The sequence below is a fragment of the Chelonoidis abingdonii genome, chromosome 4 (genome assembly GCF_003597395.2).
Source record: "Chelonoidis abingdonii isolate Lonesome George chromosome 4, CheloAbing_2.0, whole genome shotgun sequence".
In the NCBI taxonomy this organism is placed as follows: Eukaryota; Metazoa; Chordata; order Testudines; family Testudinidae; genus Chelonoidis; species Chelonoidis abingdonii.
In genome coordinates this window covers 61,821,076-61,841,932 of record NC_133772.1, presented here as the reverse complement: position 1 = coordinate 61,841,932, position 20,857 = coordinate 61,821,076, and the positions used below count along the sequence as shown (strand labels likewise).

General features: G+C 44.3%; 1 protein-coding gene across 1 annotated transcript in view; it reads left to right on the top strand.

Moving 5' to 3' along the window:
* Nucleotides 1-20,857, top strand: part of METTL15 (methyltransferase 15, mitochondrial 12S rRNA N4-cytidine) — a 195,754-nt gene that overhangs the window by 68,073 nt on the left and 106,824 nt on the right. The gene's annotated exons all lie outside the window — the stretch shown is intronic.

The following is a 20,857-nucleotide window of genomic DNA, read 5'->3' as shown; positions in this document are numbered from 1 at the left end:
TGCAGGTGTTCTAATCAGCCTGTCTGCCTTAATTGGTTCTAGCAAGTTCCTGACTACTCTAGTGCAGACCCTGCTCTGGTCACTCAGGGAACAGAAAACTACTCACCCAGTGACCAGTATATTTGCCCTCTACCAGACTCCTGCACTCCACTGGCCTGGGTCTGTCACAACAGGCAAATTTTGTCAGCAAACACTGCCTTTTGGCGACAAAACAGCAATAGCATACACACTGCAATGTGACTTTTTTTGAGGAAAAAAACGCCCAGTTTTGGCAGCAAAAAACTTCCACCCCTGCCAGAGACTTTTGTCTTTTCTCTTCTCTTTATTGTTGACAATCAGCCAGTTTAGACTCCGCAGCTGTTTTTTTTTCCCCAATTTTATTAGCCTCCAGAAAGCGTCCCACAATTCCTGTGCTGCCGCACTGGTCAGCAGTTTGAGCTCTGCTGCCCTGCCGCCAACCTGCCCTTCCCCTTTGCAAGCCCCAGGAATTTTAAATCTCATTTCCTGCTTGCTGGCATCCCAGATGAGCTTCCTTGGTGAGCATGGCTGGCTATCGCACCAAACACGCTCCCGCTTGGACCACCTCTGAGTTCTTGGATCTGATCAGTATATGGGGAGAAGAGTCTGTTCAGTCGCAGCTGCGAGTGACCCATAGGAATCAGGACACAGATGGGCAAATTTCTCAAGGCTTGTGCGAAAAGGGCTGTGATTGAGACACGCAGCAGTGCAGAATGAAGATAAAGGAGCTGAGGCAAGCGTACCATAAGGAGTGGAAGGTGAATCGTTGCTCTGATGCTGCATCTAAGACCTGCCGCTTCTATAAGGAGCTGAATGCTATCCTCGATGGTGACACCACCTCCATTGCTGATAACCCCGTGGGTACTTTGGAGGCAGCAGAAAGAGGGGGTACCCCGGAGGCTGAAGTTCTGGATGAAGAAGTCAAGCTAGAAGAGGATACGGTGCTCCCAGTGGGGTCGCCCAGTGGGGCAGGCAGCCATGAACTTTTCTCCACTCCAGAAGTGCTCAACGGGGAGAAGGAAGCAGATGAGACTCCGGGTAAGTTGCTGTGGCTTGTGTAGGGAATTGAAAAGTAGGAGTTAGGTAGTGTTTTGTGTGAGCTGGACATTGCCTCATGTAGGTAATCTGCATGGCCAAGCAGGGTGTTGATGGACATTGAGATCTGCAGGGAATCCTCCAGAAACAGGCTCTGGAAAGTTTCAAAGAGGTACTCGTTAATTCTCTGCCGCAGATTCCAAGGGATTGTAACCTTGTTAGTTCCCCCATTGTCAGAAACTGTACCATGCCATTTAGCAATCACTGGAGCTGGGACCAAAGCAGCACATAGCTGAGCTGCATATAGGCTGGGGTGAAAGCTGCAAGCATGCAGCAGTTGTGCCTTGGTTTCCGTTGTTACCCGCAGCAGCAAGATGTCAGCCAGCAGGTTGGCTGCCCATGAAAAAGCATGTAATAATTTTAGAATGAGTTCCCTGTAAAGCTGCCCTGCAAGCCATGACTGTTTTGTCCATACACAAAACCACCTTGCCCCCATTCCCGACACTCACCATGATTGCAGTGTTTGTGGAGCTGTGTGCCTGCCTAGAGTCTCAGAAAGTGATTTCTACTAACAAAAGGCCCTTGTTACTAAAATGTTTCAGTCATTTGCTGGAATGTAACAAATCCCTCTTCTGTTCAGCACAGACCTTCAGGAACACACCACGCACTCCCGTCGAGCGGCTTTGGCAGATAAGGAAGAGCCCTAGGCGCAACAAAGAGTACATGTTCCGTGAGGTGCTGCATCACAATGAGAGACAGACCAGGGAACGCAAAGAGTGCTGGGATGCAAAAAGGCAGGACAGAAAAGAGAATGCTGCATTTGTTAGGCAAGCGACCAAGCGGATGATAAAAGTTATGGAGGATCAGACAGAGATGCTCAAGTCTCTGATACAGCTGCAGACTGAGCAGATCCGTGGTCAACCTCCACTGCACACATGCAGGTGCACAATTCTTTGCCAACCCCACCCCCCTCTATGCCCACACATTCCTTTTCACTTCACAGCACTTGTGAGTTTCCCCATCACTCCACCCCCTCTCACAGCTTGTACAACGATAGCTGGAGCTACACGCAGGTATGATGTTTTACTCTTTTTAACAATAAATAAAGGCTAAGTTATTTAATGGTACAGCGTTTTTGTTCTGTGTTCTACAAAAGTGTATAGCAATCAATTCACTCTCAGGAACAGGCTTGTTTCATGGCTCTTGAGCTCCAGAATTGTATATGGATGCACCAGGGAAGGAACTCCAAAGCAGACGTGTTACTGCCCCTCATTGTCAACGTGGTTCCTCAAAGCCTCTCTGACATTATTAGCAGCCCTCTGGGCTCCTCTGACAGCCCTGGCATCTAGCTGTTCAAACTGTGCAGCCAAGTGCTCTGCCTAAGTGCTCCACACCTGAGCAAACATTTCACCCTTAGATTCACACAGATTATGCAAAGTGCAGCACACGGCTATGACCACAGGAATACTATCCTTGGTAAGGTCTAGCCTGCCATTGAGACACCTCCAGCGACCTTTCAAACAGCCAAAGGCATATTCGACTACCATGCGGCACCTGCTCAGCCTGTGGTTAAACGCTCCTTGCTGCTGTCCAGGTGTCCTGTGTAAGATTTCATAAGCCAGGGCTATAAGGGGTAAGTGGGTCTCCCAGGATTACTCTGGGCATTTCCATATCCCCCAACTGTGATCTTGTGGTCTGGAAAGAAAGTCCCCGCCTGGAGCATTCTGTACAGGCCACTGTTCCTGAAGATGCATGTGTCATGCACCTTTCCAGACCAGCCTGCATTGGTGTCCGTGAAACGCCCCCGGTGATCCACAAGCGCCTGCAACACTATGGAGAAGTATCCCTTCCTATTGAATGTATTCAGAGGCAAGGTGGGCTGGTGCTAAAATTGGAATGTGTGTGCCATCAGTCACCCTGCCACAGTTAGGGAAACCCATCTCTGCAAAGCCATCCGCTATTTCATGCACATTTCCTGAAGTCCCAGTCCTCCTGAGCAGGATGTGGTGTATTGCCCTACACACTTGGAGTAATACAACCCCAACAGTGGACTTTCTTACTCCAAATTGATTTGCAGCTGACTGGTAGCAGTCTGGATTCACCAGTTTCCGCACAGTGACTGCAACACACTTCTCTACCAAAAAGGTAGCTCTCAGTCTGGGGTCCTTGCACCACAGGTTGAGGAACATCTCACCACATAGCTCCAGGAAGGTTGCTTTACACAGCCTAAAGTTCTGTACCCACTGGTCTTCATCCCACACCTGGATGACAATGCAATCCCACCAATCAGTGCTTGTTTCCCTAGCCCAAAAGCGATGGTCTATCATATGCAGCTACTCTTTGAATGCACAAAGCACTGATAAGTTGCTGCTGTCAATATCACACTAGAGTGAGTATGCATCCGAAGAAGTGAGCTGTAGCCCGTGAAAGCTTATGCTGAAATACATTTGTTAGTCTCTAAGGTGCCACAAGTACTCCTGTTCTTTTTACTAGGGTGACTGCAATTTATCATCTGTCAGTAACTTTGTGAATAACTCTGTGAGTAACTGTGCTGCAATGCACAACATCCTCACGACAGTTAACATAGGAGAGAAGTATGGGTTCCATCATCTCTCACTGCAGATGATGGCATGCACTACAAGAAACTGACAGTTGGAAAAATGGTGCGAAAGAAAGCCAGAAACCACTGGAGGGCTGGGACACAAAGCGGTGCATGATGGGACATTTTGCACGTCCCAGGATGCGCCGTGCTCTGCTTCCGCATTCCCATAACACCTAGTGATGGATGGTGGGCACTATGGGATACATACCCATAGTCCATTGCTCTCGTTGTCAACAATGGTGCCCTGAAAGTGGACATGATCTGGTGATAGAAGGAGCAAATGTAGACAGGCTTTGGCTACTTTGCTTTTGTCAATTTTTCCTTGTCTACGTTAGTTTCATTGACAAAACTTGCCAATGTAGACAAGCCCTTATTGGACCAGCTTCTGTTGGTGAAAAAGACAAGCTTTTGAGCTACACAAGTGTTAAATGCCTACTTTACCTTGAATAATAGTCTCTTGCATCCTGTGTTAACTCTGTTCCTACTTCTGTTTAGCTGTGACAGAGTTCATCTCCCTCACCTAAAGAACAGCTCTTTGTGTACAAAGATACTACTTCATCCACCTTTTCTCTACTAGAATTATGATGACCATCTATAATGTATTACATAACTAGCAGAAGCACAGTCACCTTAACCCATTACAAACAATTCAGTTCAGCTTTTGTCCACACAGCAGTTTTTCCTGCCATTGCAAATCTGCTTGTATGTTCCTCTGTGTGCGTCTGCACTTGCCATACTGCCTAATTGTGTTTGTCCATTGTGTCAAAATCTAGGCACCTGTCTCATATTGCCTGTGCAGAGTATAAAGTGCCTGGAGGCTATGCATGCACCAGTAGCTAGTGAGACAACGCGCTCTGGGTTATCATATCACATAAAGAACTGGGAGAAAGGAGGCCTGGACGTGTCAGTTACATGAATGTTAAGAGGTACTATCTGCACTGCAGTAAAGAAGAGTTCTGAACCAATTTCATGCAGGGAACCATTATTCCAGCGTAGGCCTCCCTCGGGGTGTACCAGGCTGTGTGTAGACAGACTATATCTAGAACCAGTTGTGCCAGTAACTGTTGCTTAGTTCTATTAAAAGTTTGTTAATGTGCACAGAGTGTTACTGATGAAAACTATTTACAGAAAGTAATTATAGTAAAAATTTTATAAGTGTTCTGGGGGGAAGAATTGTTACGATAGAAAAATATTTTCTCTTTAATAGAACAGATTGATTGTGTGTGTGTGTGTGTGTGTAAGTGTAAAAAATATAAGAATTCTGTTAGTCAGTCCAGCTTTTGGGGACCAGCCAAATAGTATCACCTCTGACCATTTTGTACTAAATATGTCATTGTGACTACAAGCATATCAAATATCCATGGCAGTATACTACAGCAGAAAGTTAGAGCAAATCATAGGTATCTGAGCACAATCAGTCCAGGGCTGGTGCAAGGATATTTTGCGCCCTAGCCAAAACTTCCACCTTGCGCCTCCCTCTCCCCCCTCGCTGCAGGGGCCAGTTTGTTATGGAGGCCTCGCTCCCCACCCTGCCCCGCTCAGCTGACTTCCGAGATGCCAGACACTGCTTTTTGGCAGCCGCCTAATGGTTACACCAGCCCTGAATCAGTCACAGGAGAGGTTGAATCCTTTAATACTTTAATTTTAATGTATTTAAAGTCAATATGTTAAAAATCAAGGAAAATGAAAAAACAAGTTGAGTTGTGACAATGAGCAATTTCTGCTGTGAATAGGAGAGAAATTTAGACAGCAAGACTAAAATGTTTGTGGAGTTTAGGCAGAATGAGTCATCATAGTAACACCAAGGCTTTGAAAAGATGAAGGAAAAAATAAATTTATTGCAACATATTGTTCTGTTTGTGATGCAGCTTTTTTGTTTCTGGGTTTTTTTTCTTATATAAGCCTATGAAATGGGTACAAATAAAACAAGAAAATGTACTTAGTAGACAGCTACTAGCAGTGCCTGGCAATGAGATGATAAATCAAGTAGTTTGGTAGCACTAGCAGGCAAGCAGGTTCAGAAACACAAGCAGACTAGTAGGCTAACCCTCTGTATTTACAGGCATACACTGTGATTCATTTCAGATGTAGAAAATGCATTATTATGACAAATGTCGTCTTGTCATCCTATTGAGCAGGAAAGATTGGTAAAACCTTAGAGAAGTGTGTGATCTAGTCTTAATTGATCTGGAGCACACTAATGATACAGTGGTCTGTCTTACCAGTGCAAAAATATGTCACTGTTCTAAAACAAATAACAATTTCTTGTGAATTTTTGTTTTTGTCAGGATATCCAGTATAAGAGTGTATGTCAAGATAAATTGTTGTCTTGACATTTGATATCTTAATTCTGTCAAAGGGACAAAAAACTTCAGAGAAAGGTGCTAGGTATTTTCTCTGCTTTTGACCAAAAATCTGAAAGTTTACACTGGTTTGGATGCTGGATAATCATGATTTATTTTTTCTTATCTAAGTATGTTGAACTAATTCAGTGTCATTTTGGTTTTTTGTCTTCTGTTTCCTTTTTAATCCTATTAAAAGGAGGAAAAATGTCTTAATTATTATTGCAAGTCTTTCCTAATTAAAGAGGATCATGCATTTTTTTTCTGGTTTTTTGGACTGTGGAAGGTGAGTGCCTGCTAACACACTCAGGAAACATGGTCTTGGTTAAATTAAGTATAGTCAGGTATTTCTTTGAAGCAAATCTATTTATTTATGAAGAATGTGTAAAGTGCTGTTTCCTGCTACGTTTGAATAGTTTGTAGTTTGTGTGCTACAGCTGGCATAATAAGTAGTTAGGTCTATATTGTATTTTTATGTTGCTTTTACATTGTTATTTTTAGTATAATGGTGCACCTCTAAGATTGACCTGCTCTCCTACTGCCCTATTAGACTGTAGGTCTTTTGGTTATTGCCTTCATTCTTTGCTTTATTTGTATGAGCCTCATAAAGTCTGTAAAAACGTACTATTTTTGCATAATGTATGATGTAACAAGTCCAGCTCAGCATTTCTTGAATATGTTGTAGCCCCTTTGTTGATGTCAGGCTGTCCTTTGAAAATATCTTTAAGGTTGAAGCAGAGGGAGAAAATTAATATTACAAAAATGTAAGTATGACCATGATTATTTGAAAGAATTAATGAGTATAACAGAAACTATATTTATTAGATACAGTTTTGAATTTCACAAAATAGAACAGAGCATTCTGTTTAAAAGAAAACACACACATCCATATTAGTGAGAATGAAAAGCTTGTATTTTGTGCAGAATTTTCAAGATCAGTTTTAATATTGTCGTTTCAATATGTAACTCTTGGGCTGAATCAGTACTGCAGGGCTTAAAATAATTCAATATTTTATCATCACATTTTTTCAAATCTCATTTTGTTAAAAATTAGAAGAAAATTAATTACAAAGCCAACAGAGGTGTAGAGGAGTAAATTCTGCTGAAAGCTGAATGTTGTGGTGAGGAGAATTACACAGTAGTTTAAACCACAATAGTATGATGTGTCATAAGTGTGATACAGCATGGCCAGAAGGCAGCATAAGAGTGTTAGCAGGGGGCCTTATTCCCTGCCAAGGGAGGAAGGTTTGCTTTAGATTAACTAGAACAGCTGTGGCCAATTAGAGCACCTGACTCCAATTAGAGCACCTGACTCCAGTTAGAGCACCTGACTCCAGTCATGGGATATAAACCCCTGCTTCAGTCAGACAGGGGGTGGTAGTTGAAGGAGAAAGGTTGGATTGGAGCAGAGTGCAGATTGCAGAAGAGAAGAGTTTGTCCAGAGAGAAATAGAAGGTTTGGAGGAGTGCTGCGGTGGATTGGGAAGCCCAACAGAAACCCTAGGTAAGGGGCACCAGGCTTGTATAGAAGAGAGGTGAGAAGCCCTTCACAAGCTGACGGGTATGAGAGGGAAGTAACCCAGGGGAAGAAACCGCTAGTCAAGTGGTTCACCACAACCCCAGGGCCCCTGGGTTGGGACCTGGAGTAGAGGGCGGGCCCAGGTCCCTCCCTTTCCACTCCCCTCTTCCAAGGACACTAGGGGAATGATTAAGAACTGGTTCAGAGGCAAGCAATAGCACCCTGAACCTACCCCAGAGAAGAGAAAGCGCAAGACCCAGCAGAACAGTACCGGCAATTTGCCACATAAGGTATTTATCATAAAATTTCTTTTCAATAGAAAATAATCTTGTATACAAAATTAAGAAAATGGAGCTTTTATAGCTGTATAACTTTGTTTGAGAAAATGTCATGAAGTTTCTATTTGCTGCCATCCATGTATCATGAAAGACCTGAATATTTTCTAAAATGTACAGTCACAAACTGAACATAAAATTCCTAAGGGGACATCTTAACTACTTTAACTACAGAAGTGAAGATTTCATGTTGTAATCTTTTCTGGTATTTATAGGACCATGGGGATAGAATGTCATTTAGTTGTATTTGATTAGAAATAATCAGTTTAGAGCAGCGGTTCTCAAACTATTGGGCGGGCCTACAAGGAAGGCACGAGAATGAGTCAAGGGAGGTGCAAGCTGTGTGCTGTTTTTTTCTTTTATTGAAAGAGCTCTGGCAGTCAGTCTTTGATGGCTGGGGCTCCTGCAGAAGGGCCATGCACACCTGAGAGGTGAGGATAAAGGGGACAGGTGGAGCCCTGCCACTGGGGCTCTCCTCGGCCCCGTCCTTCCAACAGTCCCTCACCAGGAGGCGGTAAAATTCCGTCTTGTCAGCCCCAGGGTGATGGCAGCAACAGCACAGAAGTCAGGGTGGGAATGGGGCACTAAGTCAGCTGTGAAAATTGATATTGACAAATATCACTTTTCACATTGTCACCCTTATTTTTGTGCTGCTGCCAGAATGGTGCTGCCTTCAGAGCTGGGTGGTAGTATATGTACTTGAGGGGGTGGAGGGACATAAACAGCTATAGAAACAAAGAAGGAGGGTCCAATCAAATATGTTTGAGGACCACTTGGGCTAGAGAGAAAGTGGAAGACAAATTTGTAAGTGACTTTTCTCTACTCCAGACATGAATGGAGGCCATAAATAATATATTGTGAAGAACTGTACTACTGTAATTTAGCTTCAGCTCTGATTAATGCTCCAAAACAGTTTTGTTAATAATAAAAATTATTTTATTTTGCTTGATACATTAAGGTGATCATTTGTTTTCGGAGCCAGATTTTCAAACTTATGTTCCTGAGTAGTACGCCCAAATTTGTGGGTGACTTGTTACTAGTGCACACTTATAGATTTTTTTACCTGTACCATTCAGGAATTGTGTGTGCAAAAATGTGCACTTTGTTTCTGAGCCAAAATGTACTTTAAACTGAAGTAGCCTATAGTGCACCTGGTTGGAGGATCACAGTAACAATTTCCTATTGTTTTTTAGAGTGTAAGTTCAGTTTTTCATGTTACCACAATTGAAATGAGTAAGAACAATAAAGCCCCTTTAGCAACCTGTTACTGTGGTATCAGAATGCCAAATCTTAATTTTATGCACTAACCACAAGCTCATCCTCATTCTTTTCTTTTATCTTCTTTGCATTAGTGATTATAGTTTTGTATTAACTTATATAATTTATAGTATAGCTCATTAATAGTCAGTGTCACCAAAGGATTGACTAAGCTTTTGTTGAAATATGTGTTGAGCCTTCTTGACACATTTCATCCTATCGAAACAATTAAGTTCAATACAAGTGAACTTGTGGAGGGAAGAGGGAAAAGGTGTGTTTGACACACATTTGCACAGACCCAGTCTAATAGTCCTCAGTGAAATATCAGATCTACAGAATTTAGTTTAAAAAGTGAACATTTAAATGTTGTCATATTATCTGGATGCATGATGATCAGTGTGACTTCAGCAACTGACCTTTCCACTGTTCCTCCCAGATTAAATTATACTAAACACCTGGTCAGAATTAATGAGAGAAAAGATGAAGGATCAAAATATGTATAATAAAGTTCCAGAAATCAAGTCAGTTAAGAGAAGGAGGCCTCTGGAGAAGAAATCATACATGGAAACAAATACAGTGGGGGGTTAATCCTTTTATTTATTTATTTAAACCGCATGTGAAAGTTTCTTGTGACTTAAGTGCGATAAAATTGCAGCTGCAAATATTGTGAAGAAGATATGAACTATAATTGTGCTTTGACTTAGTTATAGAACTATTTGTGGCCGTTTGGACTGTCCCTGCCAATGCTGTAAGACTGAATGCTATGTTGTACATTGTTGTGTAAAATGTTTTTATTTTCAGTCACACATTTGCTGCCCTTTAGGTTAATTGAATATCCTCTTGTTAGGGTAGAACATAAATCATAGTATCCAATTTACCATTAATTATTTCATATGATAGTATGGGTCCCAAACATTAGGAGAGTGCTGCAAAGTGTGAGTAGGAAATGTGGTAGGGATGTTTGAATCAGCATAGCTCCTCTCGGTGAGTTCCCAGGCAAAGTCTGTCTGTTTGCGTCTCTACTGTTCCCTGCTCCCTATTTCATAACTGCCTTTTTATAAGGTTGCTGGCTCTAAGGCTGTGCCTACACTGCCACTTTCAGTGCTAAAACTTTAGTCGTTCAGGAGTGTGAAAAAACACACCCCGAGTGACAAAAATTTTAGTGCTAAAAAGAACCAGTATAGACAGCGCTTTATCGCCGGAAATCACACTCCCGGCGATAAAGCTACCACTCCTCGTTCAGAGTGTTGGGTTTTTTTTATCACGGGGAGAGCTCTTCCCCGCAATAAGGCGTGTCTACACTGCCCACGTCACAGTGCTGCAACGTGAGCAGGGTAGACATACCCTAAGCAGTTTCCTCCGGCTTAAAACCACTCCTGGGTCACACTTCAATCAGTCACTCAAGGCCCACCTGGAACAAAGCACTCCCAATTCACACTTTTTAAACAAACAAACACTTGGTCTAACAGTCCCTGCAACTAGGACCAGTCAAACATTAGTCAAACAAAAGGTCACAGCAGACAGAGGCTCAGATATTCACCTCACAGCACAGCCCCCCAATGCAGCATCTATCTCAGTAGCACTCATCATAGCTTCTCTCGGATAGTTCCCAGGCAAACTCCTATTGGCAATAAAACATCCAATTTGCTAATACGTGGAGGATATAGGGTTAATAACTAGCAGTCAAAATGGATTTACTAAGAACAAATCATGCCAAACCAGCTTGTTTTCCTTCTTTAACAAGGTAACTGGTTTGGAGGATAGGGAGAATGTGGTAGACATAATATATCTGGACGTCAGCAAGGTTTTTGACACAGTCACACCTGATATTTTGGTAAGCTGGAGAAATGCAAGTGCAGCGGAACTACCATTAAGTGGATACATAATTGGGATCTTGATAAATTGGAGAACTGGGCTACAGACAACATGAAATTCAACGAAGACAAATATAAGGTGCTATACTTAAGGAAGAAAAGCCAGATGCACAAATACATATGGGTAACTCACTTGACAGCAGCACTGCTGAAAAGAATCTGGGAATTTTGGTGGATCACAACCTCAACATGAGTCAACAATGCGATGCTGTGGCAAAAAAATTAATTGCAATATTAGGTTGCTTTAACAGAGGCATAGCTTGCAAATCATGGGAGGTGATAGTACCTGCTGCTTGGCACTGGTTATGCCTCAGATGGAGTACTGTGTCAAATTTTGGTCACCAATGTATAGAAAGGATGTAGAGAAATCAGAAAGGATCCAGAGGCGAGCTGCAAAGATGATCAAAGGGATGGAACTCAAGCCATTGGAGAAAAGGAACTGGGTATGTTTAGTTTGGAAGAGAGGAGATTAAGGTGGGGACATGATAGCAGTCTTCAAATACTTGCAGGGCTGCCATAAAAAAGACAGAGAAAAGTTGTTCTCTTGTCACAGAGGGCAGGACAAGAGGCAATGGGTTCAAATTACAGCATAGCGGATTTAGATGAAATCTCTGGAAAAACTTCTTAACTGTAGGACAATGGAACAGGCTGCTTAGGAAGGTTGCAGAAGCTCCTTCATTGGAGGTTTTCAAAAAGAGGCTGGATAGCCATCTGTCTTGAATGGTTTAGACAAAACAAATCTTGCAGCTTGGCATGGGGTCAGAGTAGATGATCCTTGAGGTCTTACTAAATTTTAAAGATTTTTTTTTAAACAAAGCCTAAATTTGGATACTGAACTACCTATCCATGCCTCTTTAAAAAATAAAATGAAATAAAAAATCATATGCTGTGTTCTTATCCAGGCCAGTAATTGTAAATGGGGGAGGGAGAGAAAATTTTGAAGTTTAATTATATTCATCTTCATGAATTTAAATGGTTAGAAATGGTCTGTAAGAATTATTAAACAGACTAGCTAGACATTTGTATCTTGTTTCACTCATTTTATCCATGCTCAGTTGATTGACAGTTCATCAACATATTGATTTTTAGTGTTTCATTGATAATATGTAAGTTCTTCCACGGCTCGTATGTTCCTGTGTATCCTAGGTCATTCCAGTGCTCTATGTATATCACTTCCTCATTTGGTTCTGACTTTTTTCATGGAATGTCCCTTGCCTGTGAACATTCTCTTTTTGGCAATTCAAAATGTAGATTTCCTCCAAGTTTTTAAAAAACAAATTAAGGGCCAGGACCCATAAGGTGAAGTCTCAGGGAGTTGTGCATGTATACTATGTCACAGAAGTCTGTCTTTTAACCCTGTTTGTTTGTTCTCCTCTTCTGTTGCTGTGGGTATAGCTGTTTTTATTATTGTGTATTAATGGGATAATATAAAGTATTTGTCCTTTTGTTTTTAAGTGCTCCTATTGTCTTGATTCTGCTGGTTATTCACAAGATTAAAGGAGCAACATTAAGGAGTGTGGTTGTAGCACTTGTCAGTGCTATTACTTGAATTTAGTGCAACTGTTTGTATATCATCGCTTTTGTTTACTTTGGCCATTTGCACCAGCAACTGATCTGGCCTCTCAACTTTTACAGTTTTCTTTAATAGTATATGAAATTTGATACAAGTGGCTTGACCTTTTTGAAGCATCAAAGTATATATATATATATCACTGGTCTGGACTTTATTCTTGTCACAGGGTGGCTGATCCTGGTGGATAGATGAGGCTCATCTCCCCTGGACCTGAGCAGGTGCGTCCAGTCCAGATAATTAAAGGGAACTGGACTTCACCTGGACCTGTAAAGGGCTGCTAATGGGCAGTGAAAGGGGGATTGATTGAGACAGGTTGAGCCTGTGAGGGAAAGCCACAGTGCAGTGAAGTTAACTTCTGTGGTGCTTCCCTGGGAGCAAGGAGCCTGGTGCTCAGGGAGACAGCCTGAGGGACTTCCCCAAAGAGGGAGCAGAACTGGTCAGAATTGGGAGGTGGCCAGAGGCCCTTAAGACAGGTGGAGCTGAAACCTGAAACTAAAGACTGAGTTCAAAAGACTGTTTTTCTGTTTGTGTATTCGGTTCTAAACCTCCTTGAAAGAGATTTGGTGTGGCAGTTCGTACTTGGAGCTGGGGAGTAGCCCTGCCCAGTGACAATTCTGTTTGCACATTACAAGTATGATTACTTATACCTAAGCTACCATTAATTTTGAGTTTTATGATCAGTTCTTCTTTATCTATCAAGACATGGGCTCATATAGAATTGCCCCATTTAGGATGCAACAATTTTTGAGTTAAGAGGTTGTCATCTATAATATTTAGAAAGTCCAAGGATGTTTTAGTACTAACAGCATGAGACCTTCAGCATATATCATCAATTTGAAGTCACCCAAGTTCACCCAGCCTTTTTCCTACCCATAATGGGTCCATAAGGAGACACTCATCCTGTTCCCTAGTGAGAGCTGATGGTCTGTAGCAGACATCAGCTAAGGCCTTGTCTACACTGGCAAGTTTCTGTGCAGTAAAGCAGCTTTCTGCAGTGTAACTCCCGAGGTGTACACACTGCCAAGCAACTTAGTGCTCAGAAACTGCACAGTTGCAGCACTGTTTAAAAAAAAAAACAAAAAAAAAAACCACCCACCCAGTTAGAGATGTACAGCTTTCTGTGCCAGGGCTCCAGCACTGCGGTGCCAGTGTAGATACCCTGACCACTTACAGCACTGCGACTGGCCTCTGGGAGGTGTCCCACTGTCATAGCTTTCCTACTCAGATCTGAACCTTAGAGTTCAGAAAATAAGATGCTAGCATGAAACCTCCAAGCTTAATTACCAGCTTAGATCTGATAGCGCTGCCACCAGCCAGATTCCAGTGTCTGGCGCACTCTGGTCTCCCCAAAACCTTCCCTGGGGGACCCCAAGACTCAGATGCCCTGAGTCTACAACAAAGGGAAATAACCCCCTCCCCTTGTCTCCTCTTAATTTCCTCCCAGGCTTTCCCTCCCTGGATGGCCCTGGACGATCACCCTGTTTCAAGTCCTTGAAATGCAAACACAGAGAGATCAAGTTTCTTTCACCCTCAGTCAGAGTCCCTGCAAAGGTAAGCTTTGCAACTCTGACACAAAGAGATTTTCCCTTCCCCCCTGTTTCCTTCCTCCCCACCAATTCCCTGGTGAGTTCTAACTAGGAAAAAATCCAACAGGTCTTAAAAAGAAAGCTTTATATAAAAAGAAAGAAAAAGACATAAAAATGATCTCTGTATCAAGTTGACAATATACAGGGTATTTGGCTTAAAGAAAAATGAATAAACAGCCTTATCCAAAAAGAAATACAATTTAAAACATTCCAGCAAACTACACACATGTAAATACAAAAACAATATAAAAACCTATTGTCTTCTGCCTTTGTACTTACACTTGGAAACAGAAGATTAGAAAGCTTGGAGAGAGACAGTTCACTCTCAGAGCCGAGAGCAACAGAGAGAGAAAGACACACACCCAGAAGTTCCCTCCCTTGAGATTTGAAAAATCTTGTTTCCTGATTGGTCCTCTGCTCAGGTCTTTGGTTACCCCTTTGCAGGTGAAATAGACATTAACCCTTAGCTATCTGTTTATGACACCCACAAAGCCTGTTTCTCACCTCTCTGGCCATCAGTTTGAACCGTCCTTCCCTCAGGTGGCCAACTGTGAGCCTCACCCCTTAAATTCCTTGGGAATTTTTAAAGTCCCATTCCTGTTTGCTCTGTGACGCATGCAGTGGTCTGAGCAATTTCCAGGTGACGATGACCGCTCAATGCACCAGGTGATCCCCTGCTTGGAGCAATGCCGAGCTGCTGAACCTCATCAGTATTTGGGGAGAGGAGGCTGTCCAGTCCCAGCTGCACTCAAGCCATAGGAATTACAATACCTATGGACATATTTCACAAAACATGACAGAAAGGGGCCATGACCGGGACACACTGCAGTGCAGGATCAAAGTGAAGGAGCTGCGGAACGCCTACCGCGTAGCATGGGAGGCAAACTGCTGCTCTGATGCTGTGCCCAAAGCTGCCGGTTCTACAAAGAGCTGGACACAAAACTCAGTGGTGACCTCACCTTCACTGCAAAGCCATTTTGGATACTTCGGTGGCTCCTGTGCCAGTCGAGAGCGGACCTGGCCAGGAGGAGGAAAATCTTGGACGAGGAGGTGGAGGAGGAAGGGGACCCAGAGGTAGAGGACGACTCGGAGATCAGAGATGCATGCAGCCAGGAGCTCTTCTCTATCCCGGAGGAGGCTAGCCAGTCACAGCTGTTGGAGCTCAGCAAAGCACAAACAGGAGAGGAGGCCCCTGGTAAGTGGCTTTGATTTTAGGAATCACTGAAGTGAGTTGTTGGGGGAAGGAGAGTTACAGAAAGCAGGCTTGTTGTCTGTATGATGAACATACCACCACATGCCTAGTCTGAGCAGCCAAACAGGGTCTTGATTGACTCCCTCACTTCATGGGAATCTGTCTCAGAGATCTCCATGAAACTCTCTCGGAGATACTGGGCAATCCGCTGCCAGAGGTTCTTTGGCAGAGCTGTTTTGTTTCTTGCCCATTAAGGGTAACTTTCCCATGCCTCTCTGTCACTGGGGAGGGGAAGGCATTGTTGCACACAGGCGAGCCACATAAGGGCCAGGGCAGAAGCAACAGTCTTGGAGAAGACTCTCCCTTGATTCCCTGCTCACCCTCAACAGCGAGATATCTCCCATAATGAACACAGCCTGTGGAAAATGTTGGGACAGTAATGATTATAAAGCCCCCACTACAGTGCTGACTCTCCCAAGAGCCATGTGCCCAGGGTACAGTATGGTCCTGGAACACTGATTTCCCCTGTCCCTGTGGTTACTCACCATTTTTGGGGTCTTGTGGCTCATATGTGTTTGCCCGGGGTCAGCCAGTTAGTGACAGGTATGTGAATACTGGCTGTGTTTTAAATCACTGAATCAGTGGTCTATGTTGCAAACAATACTGCTTCTGTAAAACGTTGCATTTTGGCTTCACAGATATGACCCTGAGAGCCCAGCCTCGCTCTTTATCGCCAGCTGAATGGCTGTGCAGAATTAGAGAGCAGCCATGAAGAACTAAAGAGGGCCTTCTGAGTGATGTCATGATGCACTCTGTGGCCAAAAAACAAGAATTGAAGGAGTGGCGGGACAGCAAGAAGAGGGACTGAAAGGAGAACGCAGCACCCCAGAATGAAGCCACAGAGCGGCTCTTAAAAGTTATGGCGTGCTAAGCTACTAGCACTACAAACCAAGCAGCTCCGCGCCCGCCCTCTCCTGCAGCCACTGTCACAAAACTCTTCCCCGTGCTCCCCCCAGACACTGCCAACACACACTTATCTACTTCCTGGCTCCAGTTTGTACCCGCTGCATTCCGCTCCTGCCCCATCACAGTCCAGCCTTGCGGACTCCCAGTACCCGCTGCACTCAACACCTGTGCCTCTGCAGTTTAGCTCTGCTAAAGTACAGTACCCACTGCACTGGACTCCAAAGGATAAGGTTGCATATGATACCTGGACATACACAAATCTTTAACTGTCCTGGGATCCCACCTCCTCCTGGGACCCTCCCTTCCCCCATCCCCCACAGTGCTGATGGGTTTTTTTATTTGTCTCTCGCCTCCAATTGTTGTTTTTTAATAAAATTATTTTAGTTTGAAAGCAATCTTTATTCCATTAATTGAAATCGAACAGAGGTCTGCAGAGCAACAAACAATTTTCTTAAACCTTCATAGCAAATTGTCTGCAGCAATCACAATCATCTCCTAGCATTGCAAACACTGCACTCCTGAGCATAGCAACAAATATTAGTGGATTTTAGCTTCAAATTGCTGCCTCAAGGCATCCCTGATCCTTATGGGCCTGTGTTGCATCCCTATAATAGCCCTGGTCTCTGGTGGCTCATATTCAGCCTCCAGGCGCTGAGCCTCAAGGCCCAGCCGTGAGTGAAGCTTTCGCCCTTTCCTTCACAAATATTATGGAGCGTAAAGCACGTGGCTATAAGCATAGGAATATTGTGATTGGCCAGGTCCAGCCTCCCATATAGACAGTGCCAGCGGGCCTTTAAATGACCAAAAGCACACTCAACAGTCATTCTGCACTTGCTCAGCATCTTGTTGAAGTGCTCCTTGCTGCCTTCAAGGTACCTCATGTATGGCTTCAAAAGCCACGACATTAAAGGGTTGGCAGGATGACAGTGGGTATTTTTACTTCCCCTATTATGATCTTCTAGTCCAGGAAGAAAGTTTCTGCTTGCAGCTTCCTGGACAGGCCAGTGTTCCGAAAGATGCATCAGTCATGCACCTTTCCGGACCAGCCTGCATTAATGTCTGAGAAATGCCCATGGTGATCCACAAGCGCCTGGAGAACCATAGAGAAATACCCCTTCCTATTAATGTACTTGGTGGCTAGGTGTTCTGGTGCCAGAATTGTAATATGTGTACCATCTATCACCCCTCCGCAGTTTAGGGAAGCCAATTTGTGCAAAGTCATCCACAATGTCTCACACGTTGCCCATAGTCACAGTCTTTCGGAACAGGATGCGAGTTAATGGCCCTGCACACTTCCTGCAACACGAATCCAATGGTCGACTTTCCCACTCCGAACTGGTTAGCGACCAATCAGTAGCAGTCTGGAGTAGCTAGCTTCCACAGTTCAATCACCATGCGCTTCTCCAACAACAAGGCAGCTCTCATTTTCGTATCCTTACACCGCAGGGCTGGAGTGAACTCATCACACAGGCCTGGTCTGCACTACTCATTTAAACCGAATTTAGCAGCGTTAAACTGATTTAACCCTGCACCCGTCCACACAACGAGGCCCTTAATATCAATATAAAGGGCTCTTTAAACCGGTTTCTGTACACCTCCCCGACGAGAGGAGTAGCGCTGAAATCAGATTGCCATGTCGGCATTAGGGTTAGTGTAGCCAGCTAATCGGATGATATGGCTCTGGGAAGTATCCACAAGTGCACCATTGTGACTGCTCTGAAAAAGCAATCTGACTCGGATGCACTGGCAGGTAGACAGGAAAAGCCCCGCTACTTTTGAATTGCATTTCTGTTTGCCCAGCGTGGGCGGCATTGATCAGGCAACGGGTGGTGATTCAGTCCCAATCCAAAAAGAGCTCAGCATGGACCGTATGGAGTTACACTGGATCTGATCACTGTATGGGGAGACAAATCTTGTTCTAATCTGAGCTGCCGTTACAGAAGACGAAATGCCCAAAGCATTTTGAAAAAATCTCCAGGCTATGATACAGAGTCCACATCACAGTGCTTGTGTCACAAGCGTAATGGAAGCCAAAGGATCAATGGACGCTCATGGAGGAAGGGAGGGGGTACTGAAGGACTCCAGCTATCCCACAGTCCCGCAGTCTCCGAAAAGTATTTGCATTCTTGGCTGCCGCTCCGCCATGCCTGTAAGGTTCAACAACATATGTCCGTGGTGGTTCAGGGTATATCTCGTCAATTTACCCTCCCCCTCCCCCCCGGTGAAAGAAAAGGGAAAGAAATCGTTTCTTGACTTTTTTTCATAGTGTCACCCTATGTCTACTGAATGCTGCTGGTAGACGCTGGTGCCGCGGCAACTGAAGAGCAGCATTCTCTCCCCTCCCTCCCCAGTGGCAGACGGTACAGTACAAAAGGACTGATAGCCATCCTCATCATCATCCGTGAGTGCTCCTGGCTGGCCTCAGGTGAGGTTCGCGGGGGCCGGCCGGGTAAAAATAGGAATGACTCCCGGTTTATTCTCGGCAGATGTGGATGAGAACAGAAAGGATGGTAAACCGTCCTCATCATTAGCAACTGGAGGGCTGAGCTCCATCAGCCCCCCCCTTTCATGTCTAAAGAAAAGATTCTGTACTGCCTGGACTTTCATAGCAGCAGGATGCTGGGCTCCTCTCCCCCCACCGTTTAATGTCCTGCCTGGACTATCATAGCAACTGGAGGCTGCCTCCCCTCATTTTATCTCACTAAAAACTCAGTATTTCTTATTCCTGCATTCTTATTACTTCATCACACAAATTGGGACACTGCCATGGTAGCCCAGGAGGGTTGGGGAGAGGGAAGCAACAGGTGGTGGTGTTGCAGGGGCCCCCTAGAATGGCATGCACTCATCATTTCTGCGGGATTCTGACAGGAGCGGCTGTGCTCTCTAGTACACTTGCCTGCATATTCTAGGCAGGACTGACTCTATTTTAGATAAACATAAAGGAGGAATGACCCGGGGAGTCATTCCATTTTTGTCTTTGCATCCCCCGGCCAACCTCACCGAGGCCAGCCAGGAGCACCCATGACACCAGCAGATGTACAGAACGACTGATAACCGTCAATCTCATTGCCAATTTACTGTGCACAGCAGACGGTACAGAATGACTGTAACCTCTCTGCTACCTTTAAGGCAAATGAATGCTGCTGTTAGCACTGCAGTACCGCCTCTGTCAGCGGCATCCCAGTACACATACGATAACAGTGACAAAAGGCAAAACAGGCTCCATGGTTGCCATGTTATGGCGTCTGCCCAGGCAATCCAGGGAAAAAGGGCGCGAAATGATTGTTGCTGTTGCTTTCACGAATGAGTGGAAGGAATGAGTGATGACATTACCCAGAATCATCTGCGACACTGCTTTTGCACCATCATGCATTGGAATCTCAACCCAGAATTCCAATGGGAGGGGAGACTGCGGAAACTATGGGATATCTATGGGATAGCTACCCAGAGTGCAACGCTCCAGAAATCGACGCTAACCTCGGTACATGGACACACACCACCGAATTATTGTGCTTTGTGTGGCCGCGTGCACTCGACTTTATACAATCTGTTTTACAAAACTGGTTTATGTAAAATCAGAATAATCCTGTACTGTAGACATACCCATAGTCCCTTGAATGTGGCTTTCCTCATCCGAAAGTTCTGCCGCCACTGCTCATCATCCCAGACATGCATGACGATGTGATCCTACCACTCAGTGCTTGTTTCCTGAGCCCAAAAGTTGTGTTCCTCTGTGGTCAGCACCTCTGTGAATGCGACAAGCAATCTTGTGTCGTAGCTACTACGCGTGGCGAGATCTATGTTGAACTGCTCTTGCCTCTTTAGTTTAAGGAATAAATCCACTGCTGCTCATGTTAGTGAGAGCGAGCAGCATGTTGGTCAACAGTGCGGGATCCATTCCTGCAGAATGAAGAGGCACAGCACGAAGTACACAAACTGTTGAAAGATGGCACCAAATGTAGACGGATTCACAGGATGGGATTGCTGAGATGTGAAGCAATGAATCACAGGCACTGGGACAGGACCCCGGATGCCCCGTGACCCTCTCTTCCTTCCCACAATTCTTAGCGGCAGAAGAGGAAGAGATGCTTTGTGGGATAGCTGCTCAGAGTGCACCGCTCCGAATATCACTGCAAGTACCGTAAGTGTGAACACGATATTGCGCATACAGCTGACAGTGTGAACACACAACAGTGGTTTCCCTTCAGCGCTCTCTGAGCTGTAACTGCTGGCGATGTAACTCTGCCAGTGTAGACTTACCCTAATACCCCAACTTCTGCTTTATCTGTTAAGGCATTGATCTAAATCAGTCAAGATAATTTTCTTCTGAGTTATCAGTGACTCGGAAACAAATTAATCCATATTTTATATAGAATACTCCTGCTCCTTTTTGCCCTCTTATCCTTCCTAAATAGCTCATAACCATTGATTTTAAAATTCCAGTCATGAGAATCATCCCACCAGGTTTCAATAATATCAACTTGATCAAATTTATGCTTATAAATGAGCAATTCCAATTCCTTTTGTTTGCTACCTAGACTCCTAATGTTAGTGTATAG